General features: G+C 43.2%; 1 long non-coding RNA gene across 2 annotated transcripts in view; it reads right to left on the minus strand.

Moving 5' to 3' along the window:
- Positions 1 to 13,926, minus strand: part of LOC148215146 (uncharacterized) — a 30,045-nt gene extending 16,119 nt beyond the window's left edge. Inside the window, exons 1-2 of one of the 2 annotated variants that reach the window (XR_015796814.1) lie at positions 13,833 to 13,926; positions 13,655 to 13,715 (exon numbers count right to left, since the gene is read on the minus strand). This is a non-coding gene — a long non-coding RNA (uncharacterized LOC148215146). Of the gene's footprint in view, positions 1 to 13,654; positions 13,764 to 13,832 lie in introns of those variants that run through there. The other variant, XR_015796813.1, reaches the window with a different exon arrangement.
- Between the last annotated feature and the right edge of the window lie 1,541 nt (positions 13,927 to 15,467).

Here is a 15,467-nt window from a genome sequence, read left to right on the forward strand (position 1 = left end):
TAAGGCATTTAAAAAAAAATTAAGGTGCTATAGTAGTATCTAAACAAATAAATTTAAATTAATTATTTATCTAATTTATCAAAATGTCAAGGAGGATAGCTGTGTCAGTTTGTGGTAGCAAAAACAGTGAGAAGGTCTGGTGGCACTCTAAAGAAAGACATACCACAATATAGCAATAATATGTGTAACTACTTATGCCACAATAAATCTAATAATCTTTACTATATTATGAGATTCTTTAAAAGCAATCTCAATGTGGATCTTTGTCAATAATACTCAAGTACTATAGGCTTCAATCAGGTTGTTTTCAATATTTTCTTTTCTTAATTATTTCCAGAACTTGTATCATCTGCAGAAGGATTTCAGTTTTGACTCTATCCAATAAATGCTTTATTTTGTCTTCCTTCTCCCTAAAAGGTAACAGTAGTGGTGAGCACACTACTTTTTAGTGCAGTCAATATTAATATTTAAATATTTATTTAAATATGTATCACCTTGAAAGCTCAAGCAAGAAATAACTCCATTCAAAACAAATATAATGCAAAATAGAATATATTTCTGGTTCCTATTAACTTTTATATTTACATTCTCCTGGTTTGCTCATAATTCTGATGCAAAAATTAAACCAGTATTCTTTCTTAGAAAGAGACAACTAAGTCACACTTACTGACAGTGTAATAACATCCATCTTAAATTACCAAAATGCATTTTGAATAGGGTTGCCTTTGAAGAGCATCTAGGAGCTTCAGCTAGTGCTACTGAATACCCTGGCCCAATCATAGTCTCTTCACTGTGATGGATCATACTAAACAATTGTTAAAAGACCTTCACTTTCTTCAAGTTTGTTTATAGCAGGACTGGGCATCCCATTGCTTTCCAGATGTGGCTAGTGACAACTTTCAGCATTCTTCACCACTGCTTATGCTTGCTGGGATCACTAGGAGCTGTAGATCAGCAATATTTTTTGAATTAGTTTTCTTTCCAAAATGACCTGGAGCCAGATTACATATAAAGGATGATGATGATGATGATGATGACGACGACGACAATAATAATAATAATAACAGCAGCAGCAGCAGCCCAACTCCCATAAAACCCTATTTGTAAAATAAGGTCTTCTACAGAAGACCTTCTCCAGATGGGTAGCTAATAAGCACCTTTTCTGTGGTGGCACTCAAATTGACTTCCAAATATTTTAACTTACCACCATTTTTATTATTTATTTGATTTATATAGCCACCCATTGCCCACAAGTGACTCTGGACGTCTTACAGGACGAAAACACACAAATCCTCCACACGTAACTCCCCAATGTCCACAGATAAACTATGACCCCACTCACCATCAGAAATAACCCATCTGACCCAAATGCTGGGGGAAACAGCCAGGTTTTCAATGTCTTGTAAAAGGCTAGCAAGGTCAGGGCCATCTCTGGGGGGATGCTATTTCACAGGGCGGGTTCTGCCACTGAGAAGGTAGGACAAGATGGCATTGTCTGATGGGAGGGACTCACGTATATGTTCCATGTTCCTGCTACAAACAGTTCTCAAGACAGCTAACAACATGAAGAAAAACAAAATACAAACTATTATTGAATATAGAAACAATTTTAAAAATTATAAATGAAGACAAAATAAACAGTGGTTATCACCTTAAGCAAATAAGACAACTTAAAAGCCAATTGTTTGTTTGGACATAAAGATGCCCATATTTTTATTGATATATTATTATAACAATTTATTGTTAGATTTGCTGTTATATATTAGGCAGCAGGTAAAGTCTACAAATAAGTTTCCCTATTTTTAGTGCTAGCTTGGGTCCTATTAAGATTTTTTTAACCATTACATCTAGTTGATTTAATAATGCTTATATTTATTAAGTTTTACTATAATGGTTATTATAATTCAGATCATTTTACAGTGAAAAGTAAAGGCAAAATAAATGTATTAAATGAAAATAAAAGATTCAAGGTACCACATGTGAGGTATCATAATACAATAGGCTGTTTTTCAATATTCTAACAGCCACTTGGCCAAAACAGGAATCATTTTTATATTACAAATTCTTGCTCCTGTTTCTCAGAAATGGAATCGAGTGACTCCCATATTAGGCTAATATACACACAGCAATATCTGGGATACATGCATTTGATCCCCTTATAAAGTTACATATTCTGGTAGCTGACATTACATCTTGTGGAAGAGAATGTCCTAGTTTAACTATGAGTTGTATAAAAAAAGTATTTTATTTTGGTGGTCCTTTGTCTTTAATCATCCACTTTTCTTATTTTCTTTCACTCTGGAAACTGTACCTTCCCCGCCCCCCCCCCCAAGATCTATTTTGATGATACCCACATTTGTACTACAGTACAAACCTGACACATTTCAACTTCAGCTACTTTGCTGGAACTCAGCACCCTGTGACTATTTAAAAAAAATATATGGATAAGCTCCGCATATATTAGCTTTTAGGGGCTTGGAGCAGTAAGTTTTATGGTTGTCTAACAACTGCAAATACAGGTAATCTTCATTTAGTAACCACAATTGGGACTGGCAACTCAGTCATTAAAGCAAAATGGTTGCTCAGTGAAACTGCAACTGTTATTACGATCTTACTTCAGCTTTTCTTTGCTATACAAACCTGCGAAGGATTGGTTGCGAAGTTACTTTTCCATCACTGTTGTAACTGTGGATGGTTGTTAAACAAAGCAGTTGCTAAATGAGGACTACCTGTATAGCTTTCTCCCTTCCTAGACATAATAAATTAGATCTGATAGAACTGAAAGTAACAATAGCAGGGATACCTAACAACTGTTTCAAGACCACTTCTGAATCCAGATAATGGCTAAATAACTTGGCTGCCTGTGTAAATTTTATCTGACAGCTTTGTACCATATTAATCAAAACAGATGCAAGAGAATACAACTCAGTATACAAACCAGTTGAATCAGAATAATTAGATATTAATTAATTTGAACGATTCTAAAGCTGCAACAGTACAAACTAGTTTGGTTCTGTAACAAAATCTTCAGTGCTAGCACAGTTCACAAAAACGTTATGGTTTGCTCATCTCTGTGGGTTGTTTAGCTTGGGCTTAGTGCAGCAGTATTCAAATTTGGTGGTACCATGACCCACTAAAATGAGAAATGAATTTATGTGACTCTTCCATGAATACCAATGATTCAAAGATTGACTACCATGTCTGGGGCAGCATTAAAAAAAAGAAGAGAAGGATCCCCTTCTATGTTTCCCATAATGTCCCATACTTTGAAAAGCCCTGGCTTAGTATATTATGTGACCTCAACTGCTGTAGCATGCAAAACATGGTGTATGATTTATTGCAATGCGCTGATACCCACCAATAGTTGGAAGTCAGTGAAATAAATAAATAAATAAATAAATAAGCCCCTTTCTGACTGAGAGTCTTTTCAATTGTGCAAGCATTTAAAAAGGCATGTCAGACCTGTGGAGAGTAGAACCCATCCAAACTGACAAAGTTTCCTTACCTCTTAATTGCACATCATTTACACTCCAATTTGTAGGAAATCAAAAAAATTATAGCAAATCAATGCATTGGGCAATGCTGGGAACAGAGGCATAGAGGGTCACAAGTTTCAATTATTTGAATAAGGCTATTATTTCAGTACTAAACAAGTGCTTTAAAGGTAATTTTTACAGATTTCAGTGGAAAGTAAAGAAGCTTAAGGTTGCAGCTCAAGTATTTTTGCTAGTATGTCAGTATCAGCAAACTGACATTGTTATTCAAATGGATGCAATGTCATATTTGATGACATTACTGCTCTTAATCTGTGGCTCATGCTAAACATGCAGGGCAGGTCCATTAATCTGCCAGAATCTTGCATACATTTTTGCCAGAGAGCAAAATAAATGTGAAATAAAATAAAGATTCAGATTTTCTCTGAAATCAACTTTTCATATAAAAATAGTGACAAGGGAATGCTGTAATGGAGCCTTCAAGCTGCCACCCTTCACATGTGCTGGATTACAACACCATAATTTCCAGCAATAGTCATTGAGAATTACTGGAGTTGTAATCCAACATATCTGGAAGGTGCCAGTTAGTGGAAGGCTGTAAAATTCCATTGGGCAAATCTTCCTTTAATTCCTTCCCCTGTTCCTTTGTACTTGCTGTTTTACCGGATTGTTGCCCCTTTCTAGGCTTCCTTGATTCCTCTCTTTTTCTGCTCTCATTCCTATTTTTTCTTCTTTTAGTCTTCAGTTTCTAACTTATTCCCTGAGTGTATACCATTAAAAGGGCCCAGCTTCTCCACTGTTCCACTTCTCTTTGATTACACATCAAATCAGTGATTCAAGGCTTTGGACTTCACTTCCACATCACCAAACCCATTAATGTGTTAGAATACAAAAGATTTTGTTCATATTAGTACCCTTACCTATGCCAGCTAGGAATTCTGAGAGTTCTCAACACTATCAGGGCACTTGATTAAGGAAAGTTGGAATACAAGATTTTTGAGGACATCAGTACACAGCATAATTTCTGGTCAAGTGCCTATACACCAGCAATTGCTCCTAGAATTTCTACCAGAATTGATATATACAACTTTTGCTGACTTGCACAAAGTTTGTATACATGTTGAGAACTGCACTCCAAAAGTACAATTTCCATCAAACTAATTTTAAGTTCATTTGCAAGGTTTAGGGCTTTCCTTCTGTCCTTAAAATCCACAACTCCCTCCCCCCAAAACTGAAAAGGGACTAAATTCCTTTCCCAATCTGATGGGCTTTGGGGGCCACAAAAAGGACACTGGCAAAGCTGTACTTTTTCTATTGCTGTCTTAGCAGATGCATTGGTTTCAATTATTCTTACCGTTTCATAAAACAGTATGCATGTAAGGTTTCATATATTAAAAAGTGAAATCAGCAAACTGTTTATAGATCAAGAGAATAGTTAAATTACCAATAGCTTTAATGGATGATATTACATCCAGCACTGAGTTATTCAGAAGTATAAAGCAATATCCTTTATCTTTGGGGAACAGATGGAAAAGGCTGAAAACAAAAATATGGCCCTAAACGATCTTTGCTGCAAGATGGAGACTGATTTGAAAGGGGACAGTGACATTTTTTAAAAAGCTCCTTTCAATATTCACATTCACAAAACCTAGGGAGGAATGACTTGAGAAACAAAGTACTGTAGTGAAAATTGTAATTGTAAGATGTTGAAGCATGAAAACCCAAACTTGATTAAGAATCTGATTCGTTTCCCTATCTTAAAATCTGGGATAAGGGTATATACTTACTGACATGCTTCTTCGGAGGCCAGAGAGGGAATTTGGAGATGTGGTAGCTACAAAAATAACCCAGGTCTCCTGTGACGAAAAGAAGTCTATTAAAAATAGACTTGCTTCGCTAGCTATTTCCAACTCTGGAGCACTCACAGCCTGATGGTAAGAAATCTGGTCATTAGGCAGTGAATGGCTTTGCCTATAAGTGGAGAATGTGCTAGAAAAGAAAACCTTTGGTATCTTCAGGAGAAGCATTGCTTTTCATGAAAGAGCAGCTGCTTTTGTTGACAATGCAATGGAAGATTAAGCTATAAACAGGATTTTAAATAGGAAAAGAAAATGCTTCAGATCAAATGCAGATACCTTTTTTGATGTCAAAAAATATGGGGGAGGGGGGAAATTGCAAATTGCTGACTCTTTCCATTTCAATAATACTATTCCCAAACAATAGCCTTGAGGCAGTAGTCAATACTATCTGATTTAAGAGGAAGTAAAACAGGTCATTGTCCCCCAAATAGTTGCTTCATGATTGACAATTATCTTCTCCAAAGTTTGCTGACAGTTGATTCCATAGTTCACTTGGTTTGCAAAAATCCACTAATATCGCTGCTATACTGAAATAGTTTGAGAAAAGAGGTCAAGCTACATGTCTATACACAATGTTATCCTCACAGAGTTCGTTGGAGAAGATCTAAGTAGTTAAATAATAAAATCAGCTTCTACTCTGTGGGATGGGCTAGGCTGAAGAATACCAGTTGACTCAGGGTTCACTAGTAAACCAGGGGCAGGTGTAATTTTGGTCTCCACATACCTAGTCCAACCATACTAACCATAGAAAGTTGCTGTGTACATTTACTAAGGAATAAGCCCCTTTGAAATAGTCTCCTCAGTGTAGCTTAACTAGACTAATTGTTACTGAACAATATGCAACATATGGTTTTTTTCCCCTAACATTTATCTAGCAATTTTTAAAAGAAGGAAACTCACATTGATCCTACCTTTTATGGTGAATCTCTGAGCACTCCAAAACCAACTGGGTTGGTTCTTTTCTTCAAAACCCAAGGCAAAATGATGTACCAGTTTTGTATCACTAATGTTCCAAATTTCTTGAATTTTGTACCCATTCACCAAGTAACTGGAACACCTCCTTGAGGAGGGACCAACTGAACATTTTGTTACTTTCTTCTAGGAGAGATGTAAAACATGGAGTTTGTAGAATGCAGTGATACAAAATTGATATGAACTTTTATATATATATATTTGTGAATATAATGATATATATTTTAGGTGTAACCTGGAGCCCAAAGTTGAAATATTTCTATCCCCTGACCCATGGTACTATAAAACCTTTGATTGGTGAACAAAATTATACAAAATGTTGGTTACACATATTTTGGAAGTAAAACAATGTTGGTTTCAGAGTGCTCAGGAATCTCCAGAGAAGGTATATTAATTACTTACTTGGGGGATGGGTACAAAACCTGAGATTACATAACAAGATGGTACAAAACTTTGGCCTGGTTTCTGAATGAAAACCAATTTTTTATATTTGTTGGTTCATTAAAAAATGGCAGGAAGATTCAACTACAGTGGTACCTCGGTTCATGAACTTAATTCGTTCCGCGACTCTGGTTGCGACCCGAATCAAATTTTCCCATAAGGTTCATGTAAATACGGTTAATCCGTTCTGACCCCCCCGAATTTGGTCGCAACCCAATTTTGGTTGCGTCCCGAATCAAATTTTCCCATAAGGTTCAATGTAATTACGGTTAATCCGTTCTGAACCATATGTATTTTTTTTTTTAAAACCACAAAAATATGAAACAAAATACAGTACGAAGAGAGAAAATGCTAACCTTGCTCGACGTGACATCTGGCGTGGAGGACAGGAAGGTGGGTGGGGAGGCAGTTATTGCTTGGAGGGAGAGTCCCCCTCCCTACAGGAAGCCATGACCACCTGTCACGGGAGGGAAAATGGCCGCAGATCCTGTTCGTCACCCAATCTGGCGTTCATGAACGGAAGCAAAATTTTGTGAATGGTGCTGTTCGTGACCTGAATTGGTCGTGAACAGAAGCGTTCGTGACCCGAGGTACCACTGAACAAGGTGCAAGAAGACAACACTGCTAAGTTGACTGGCCAACTGAGACTGGCCAAAATGCTAGAAATCCTAGCAGAATGCTAGAATTGGCTTTCTCTCTCCTCTTTAGCATTTATTGTGTGCAATTGTGGATTATCTTGTACTCTTATTATGTGACAGGTAGATACTCCAAATAGAACCCATATTACTTGAACTGCTTTCATCCCAAACTGAAGCAATTGCATGAAGCATCTTGCTAATTGGGCTAAATGGCACATTCACACATTAGTACTGAGAGTCCTTCACCACTGAATCTCAGCTCCAAAGCAGACATTAAAGAGTTCTATGTCTTAAAATAGCCCCCCTTCTCCCCCCCCAGCACAAGAATATAATTCTATGTAATGTAGCCTTTTGGTGGCTGAGGGAATGGCCATGATATCGCAAAGTAATAATTATGAAAAATGTCAAAGCAATATCAAACCTTTTGACAAAAACAGTATTTTCAAGGGCTCAGGAGTACTTTGGACCTTTTCTCTTTCAAAAAGCATATTGTTTATGCCTGCTTTTGCCTCAAAATGGTTGGCAAAAGAGGGATTGGGCTGACAGGTAACCCACCTCTGTGTTACATAAATAATTTTTAAATAATGATGAAATGCCTAGAATGGGTATACCTGCTTATTAACAGACATAGAAACAGCAAAATTTCTAGCACAGTAACTAATATACTGGAAACTCAGCTCGTGCTTAATTTCTAACACATTGGGTGAAGTTATACAGATGGCTAGAAAGTCACTTCCCCCAGAATGTGATAAGGAAAAAGATAATGGGAAAATGAATGGGTTCACCTATCACAATAAACCATAGTTTCCTTAATCAAGGTTCATTAAAGAAGCCACAACTGGCTAGGTTCACACAATTCTCTTAGCATTAACCAGGTTTTAGAATCACAATGTCTGTATTTATACAAGATACTAAACCAAAATGAAAGAAACCAAGTTATGGTTTAACATGAGATATGAACCCAGCTGATAAATGAAGACCATTTATTTTGGGTGTAGAAGAGGGAGGAGCACCCTTCTTCTAAAGTTAAAATCATAGCCTTTGATACATGAAGGGAATTGTGAGAGGAATCTGAAAGAATCTCATATGAAAGTTGTTCAGTATTCCAGTGATTAAGAAATCATTATATTTATTATTGAAAAAGTATGTGGTGATTATTTCTATGAAATGTAGAAATTTGTTCTTTTGAAAAATATACTCCTGACATGTGATTTCAAACTATCAAGGAAAGTAGACCACACAAACTGGCTTGACTATTTTGTAATATCTTGGTGAGATTTCCTAATTCTGCTTATTTTTTTCAAGAAAGGTAGAAACAAAAGTATCTCTTAAATTTCAGGTTGTTCTTTCTTTTTTCCCCAAATCCCTCCACATAGCTTTCTTCAGGACATAAATGCATAACTTTTATCTTTATCATCTACCTACTGACTGTACCTAACTACATCACATTTATTTCAGTATGACTTTCTCCCAACAGCTGGTTTAGGATCCGAACCTTTACCATTTCAGGTTAAGGACATCCATGAGATGAACTGCGAGATTCTGGGAAGTTTTTACAGTCCTCGGAGAGAGAGAAGAAAAAAGAATTACCCTAAAGTATGCTCTCCCTCTTCCCCTGGTTTCTCTCTCTGTTTCCCATTCCCAACAATCTCGTGCTTCTTCAAGGCAGGTTAGCAGCCAGACTGGAGAATTGGAGGGAGGGTTTGTTAAAAATTAATGGGCGCTTTTCTTGGGCCGCATTAGGCCAGCCTGGCTCTTGGCTTCTATCAGAATCCATCCAACCCAACCGTCTCCATGCTCTGAACCCATAAAGTGGTGGCGGAGATTCTTTCCTCCTTTGCTGCCTTCACAGACTTGTAGGGCAGCCTGATCACGTGCACGAGCCCTGTTTGTCTGGCCTTGGAGACTCTCGTCTATGCGTGGAGCCGGAGCTCACTTTCCTATTTACATTCTGCCTGCCCTGGGCCTAAGCGGGAGGCCAAGCCGAGCTCACTTGCTTCTGTAGCATTTGCCTGGAGTTCCCCATTGGCTCCCTTCCCCCAACCCTCATTGCCTTGCGAGACGTGGGAAGAAGGAGCAAGTGGAGAAGATAAAAGGGAGCTGCGTGCGGAACAAATGTGCTCGAGGGTGGCTTTCGGTGATGGAGCAGAACCTTGTAAATGAGAGATTTCCGTTCACAAGACTCCGCTTGCACGGTTCCTGTCCTGCCCTTGAACTGCTAGGCGAAAGCTTTGCATCGTAACAAGAATGTAAATCAAATCGAGCCTGCCTGCCTGGCTCCGGGAGAGAGCGCGGCGAACAACGCTTGGCTCGGTTGCTAAGTGCTGAGAAGTGGAAGGTTTCTGCTCGCAGCCACCGCCAAGCCGGTGGTCTGTTTGCCAGGCACTGTTTACTCGGTGCGCCTGCACAAATGCGCTCCCTGTTTACCAGGCAGAGCTGGCCGGAGGCTCTCATTTTCACCAGAAGAAGCTAGGGAGGACTCCATGAGATTGGCAGCAGTCCATGCTCAGCCACGATCTTTGGGATTAATCCATTGTTCCCTCAAATCGCTCGCTCGGACTGTTTGGAATTGCTCGCCATACATGTCAGCCAAAAAAGAACATAAAATTCAAAAATGGTCAGGATTCTGCTCACTAGTACAACGGAGAGAAGGAACAAAGTGGGGTATACCTCTAACATGTAGCTGCTGAGGGCTCTTGAGAATCATACCCTCTGACCCTGAAGTGTTGCTGCATAATTCCAGCCGTGTTTGGACAGGCAGGTAGACTTGAGAGAGGAAAAAAAAGCATTCCGCAGCAGTTGAAAAACACTTTTCTTTAAAAGGCTGGTGAGAGATGGTAGTTTTATTTAAGAGCTCACCCCACCTTCATTTGTTTTGTCCTTTTATGGCCTCCGGTCAATCAGGTTTGCAGGACTATAACAGTAAAACCTGAAAACCTTGTTAAGCTGATACAAGGCTGGGGCACGGAGGAGTAGGGGAGGCTGCAAGCACAGCTTTATCACACTATTTCCAGCTCTCAGAAGGAGAAGAAAAACATCTGTCTCCAGCTCACACACACCAGATCTGAGCCCTGATATTGAAAACACGTGCTGGCATTTTTCAGTACCGCCTCAAATTCAGCCCTAAAGGGATCTCGATTCTATGAACCATCCCCCCACTTTATGAAATTAGTTGGCTAAGAAAGGTGTTTTCAGACACCCGTTTTACAGCTCCATTTGACATTTATTTGATAATGCCCATTTCTGTACAGCCTGGTAAAACCAAAGTATTGTGACAGATGATTGTTGATGAATATGCAGGAAAAAGGTTTCTCTTTAGTCTTATTTCTGTTTAGAAGATCCCTTAGAGCTCTTCCCAAATACGTGTGTTTGCCACCCGATGTTTCTGTCGTGCTGAATGTCAGTCAATATATGCATCTAACAAAGCAGTGGATCGAGCCAATATGTAATCCTGCTTTGGTGGCAATTCCGCCTTAGTCCTGCTTACCTATCAAGGTGTTTTGAGCTGCAAGAGTGCCAGAAAACAGGATTGATTAGGACACGGCAGACATCCTTTCTGGGGAGGAAGTCAAAGCAAGCCCCTTAGAGAAGGGAATTAGCATCTTCAGCCAAACCATTGGCCTACGTAGGTCATTGTTCAGGTGCTGTGGCCTCGGGGACCCCTGCACCCGTTTTTTTAAAGAATCAAAATGGGTTATCCCACCACTCAGTCAACCCCTACAGTAATCCGATTAGCCCCACTGCCTTTAAAGAAAAAAGTGCCTGGTGCCTGATGGCCTTCAGGAAAGCAGACAAAAGCCTAAAAGGCAAAACCTCCGGGCGGACAGCGGGAGGTGGAGGTGTGTTAATATTCAATCCGGAGCTAGATAGCAGGTACTGAGAGGTGCTTCCCATTGTGGCAAATCACCATATACAGTTAAATTTGCCACTCGAAGTCCATTGAAAAGCAAAAGCAATGAAGGAGACAAAGTGTCCCCACTGGTACCCTGGAGGGGGAGAGATGGGCTGGATTTTCTCCAAACTGGCTTTTGTGAACCTCGGCATGCTGACTGGGGATGATGGAAATTGTAAACCAGCACTTCTCAAGGGTGTGGGGTTGAAAAAAAATATCTAAAAGTGCAGAAATAGACTTTCTGCGAGGAGCCCTACCCCTTCACTTTTTCTTTTTCTCCATTCCAAAGTTACGTTACTGAAGCCTTTTGGACTTCAACTGTTCCAAAACCAGCACAGGATGAAAGAGGCTGGGCATCGGAGCTCGGGAGGGTTTACAAGATAATCTCTGCTAGACCACAGTCTCCAGATTGGCGTATGTGTGCTGCCTGGGTGACAGTTCTTGTTGTGTGTCTGGAGGTGAAAGAGCAACTCTGCGCACAGAGTTCCCTGGCAGCACAAATCAATGATCTTGAAATGGACAAGTAGAGAGCTTCTGAGTTTCCCCAGCTATTTTCTAAGAACAAATAAAAGGCTAGCACCATCGCAAAATGTTAACATGCAAGCCAACACAAGCCAACAACGTCACTCATGGGCCTCCAGAGTGCAGCAGATCAGAGGTCAGAATTTTCTTGACCTGACCAGTCACAAACAACCAGGCGGGACACTTCACTTTCGTAAGCACCAAGATGGAGCCTCCACTTAAGTGACTATCAGGCACAGCAGCAACAATAAGGAAAAGGACACAAACAAACAAGAGCATGGATCTCTGCTTGCTGGGGATGGGGAATGGGGGGTGGAGGAAGAAACCACACTGAAATACAGATCAAAAATATCTTTCTTAGCAATAAATTTTGTTGAAATCTATATTTGCCAATTGTTTGCTTGCACTCACAACAGTGTATGTAAATACTGAATTCCATGTGTTTAGCAGGTTTCTACTTACGATGTGATTCTAGAGCAAGTCTCTCTCGATATTGCATTTTTTGTCCCTAAAGGGAAATATCCAGTCTACTTTAAAGCAGATTGCAACAAAGCCCTTGCAGGCAAAGCAGAGTGGTGGCAATATTGTAATTTACACACCCACATTCGTACACACACACACACACAGCTCTGTACTTCAATGTTATTTACAGTCTCCGGTATTTTGTTTGTGCTTCAAGGACGGGAAGTGTGTGAAGAAGGCGGGGGGGGGGAGGCAATCGGTGAACCCCACTGATGGCTCTCCGCTTGTAAAGAACCAGCGAGGCCTTCTTGCCCCTCTGTCCAGGCAGCATCCCATATCACTAAGTTCAATTAACAGCTTCTAAAACAGGCAACCGCAGCGCTGAAAGTCATTTGCAGACTTCACCCCCAAAACAAACCCCTCCAAATTCTTAGCACTTAGGACCAACTGCGTCGTGTACACCGGGGCGGGGGATTTCTAGCACCGCACGGGAGGGGGTAGGTAATTTGGAACCGACTCAAAGGGCTGCTGGCTCTCCTCTTTTGTGACCGAATTTCCAGGCAGTTAAACTTCTCCGACGACTGTGACATCTGCAGCGTTGCCAGTCGCACAGAAACTCTTTCCCTCCCTTCCAGCCCAGCCCAGCCCCCTCCATCCATCAGTAAAGGTGCTGGGCGGGGAGGCAGCAAAAAACAACATCAAAGAACCAGAACGCGGGGGAGGGGAAGGAGAGGAGCACAGTGGCGAGAAAGAAGGGAAAGAGACCCGAAACACGATCGGGCTGGGACCCCTCGCTCTTCTAAAGCCGGGAGGACGTGGGTTCAGGTCGGCCTTGACCGGAGGGACAAAAAGGTCGCAGTCCGAAGTGAAAATGGGACTCTAATGGGAAAGAGGCGCGTGGGCATTTCGTTCCCCAAATAGAGGCAGGGAGGATCGATAGCTAGATTAAGGGGCTACTGGATCTAGGGTCTATTTTCTTTCTGTTTGCACCGGCGACTGGAAGCCCAAATAGACCGGGGTGATTGCTTTGTCTGTCGGTGCCAGAAACTCGGTCAAACTCTCCGGCGCGGCTTCCTTCCTCCTCCCCGGGAGTCGGTGCAGCTCCTCCACCCCTCCAAGCTCCTTGGCCTTCCCGCCCTGGTGGCTCCGGGGGCGGAGGGAGGAAATTGAGGGTGGGGAGCGGAGAGGACAGCCGCGAGGGAACTTTTCATTCCACCCTTCTGGTTCGTTCACCCGTTCCCCTCCCCCACCGCAAGCTGTCTGACAGGAAAATAAAAGGAAAGAAAAAAGAAAACAGGAAAGTTAACCAGCCAACGGGGGTGGGGGGAGGAGTGACAGGCGGAGCGGGATGAAGGAGAAAAGGCAGAGACCCACCGAGCTAATAATGGTGTCCGGCTGCATAAGGGGGAGCCTTGAAACGGGCCCGGCGAAGCTGCTGGGGAGGAAGTGGAAGCCGTGAGCGAAGGAGGCTGCTGGAGGGGAAGGGGGAGGGGAAGCGAGGCAGCGCCATCTTTTCGTGTCACACAGTCCCAGAGACTGACTGCCTCCTCACCCAGGCGCCGCCGCCGCTCTCCATCTTATCGCTCGTTCGCGGGCTTGCTTCTGGCCACTAGAAAGAGTGCCTTTGGGTAGCCTAATAGAGGGAGGCTCGCAGCCCTTCAGCGTACAGAGCAGGCAGACAGCACCCCCACCACCACCTCCCGCACCAGCCTTCCTTCCGCTCCGAGTGTTAGTCGCTGGTGTGGGGCAGCAACCAAGCCAACTCCGGGGCTTCCCTTCTCGTGCGCTGGCCCTTCTTGGCTTGGTGAGTCAGCGCTGTTGCAAAGAAGGGAGGCCGTGTCAGGCCTAGGGCTAGGTTTGCTTCCGTGCGGAATAGCAGAAGGGCATGTGGTGCGCACTGATTTCCCTTCTCTCTCCCCCACACCATCCATAGCTCCCGCTCCCTCGCCAAGGCCGCCATTTGGCCCCTTTGGGTTTTCTCACCCACTGGCGGAAGAAACCTTGGGCTTCAGGAGAGGAGGCGCCAAGAGTAGCCAAGTGGCAACTTCCCGCCTGAGAGAAGCCTCTCTTCGTGCCCTTTTTGCGTTGCTTTTCTGTGACTGCGAGGAGAGCCTTAGCTGCCCGCGGTGCACCGCTAAAGCCCGGCCAAGTTGGCGCCCGGGCGTTTCTTATTCTTGTGGCTGTTTCTTTCTCGCTTTCTGCCCTTCCCCCACCTCGGGCTCGCAGGGCAGCGTAGGTTGCCGGCTCCCAGCCCCTCTTTCCATCCTCGGGGCAGGGTTCGCTGCCTCTCTTGCTCTGGGGCCTGTGCCAAGGAAGACTCGGCAGCGCCGGTTCGCTCTGAAAAGAGCTGCTCGCTTGCCTCGCCACACAGGTCGTAGCTAAGTCATGGGTGGTATCACAGCTTGCCTCGGGAGATTTTATCTTATTTTCTCTCCCCCACCCCCGCCCTTTCCCAGTAGCTTTATCTCAGACCGTTTAGAGGAGGGAGGACGCTTTTCATTGTGTTTGGCAGGGTCACCTGCCTGCCCGTTCTAGGCTGCTGTTGAATGGCGCTTCGTGCTGCAAAGATTTGCGCGCTCCGGCTCTGCCCTTCCTTGGCACCGAGAAGCTCCCTTGGGCCTGGCGCGCTGGAGAGCGCGAGGCACAGGCAGGGAGCCCGCTGGCATCCAAAGCGTTGGCTCTGCCGGCAGCGACGCCCGGGGAAACCTAGCCTAGTCTGCGCTCGCTCAGTCTGTTAGCTCTGGCTACCACACAGGAGCAACCGCACTGCCGTCTCTCGGACCTGCTGATGCGGGAGCGAGGAGGGAGGGAGAGCGGGAGCAGTGGTTGGTGAAGGGGGATTTGATGGGTGGTTGGCTCCGCTTCGGGAGGGGAGGGAGGTTGGCTGCGCCTGGTAATGAGGGATATGAGGGAGAGGGAAGGGCGGGTTGGTTGAGCTGAGAAGGGGAGGGCCGCCTGCCATTAGGGATGGGAAATCTGAAGCGGGGGTAGATGTGCCTGAGGTTTTGTGTTTTGGTGGGTTTTTTTTGTTTTTGTTTTTAATCCGAGCGTGTGCGGGGGGGGGGAGGCTCTTCATCCCAGAGAGGCGGGAGGCGTGCCTTCTGTTTCTAATAAAGGAAGCGACTTTTCTCGAAGGAAAAAGGAAGGTGCTGCTGGTGGGGGAATTGCTTAAGATGATGGAGGTGTT

This window comes from Python bivittatus, unplaced genomic scaffold (assembly GCF_059951505.1).
Source record: "Python bivittatus isolate LINGU-HERP-01145 unplaced genomic scaffold, Pbiv_v1 ctg000350_np1212, whole genome shotgun sequence".
In the NCBI taxonomy this organism is placed as follows: Eukaryota; Metazoa; Chordata; class Lepidosauria; order Squamata; family Pythonidae; genus Python; species Python bivittatus.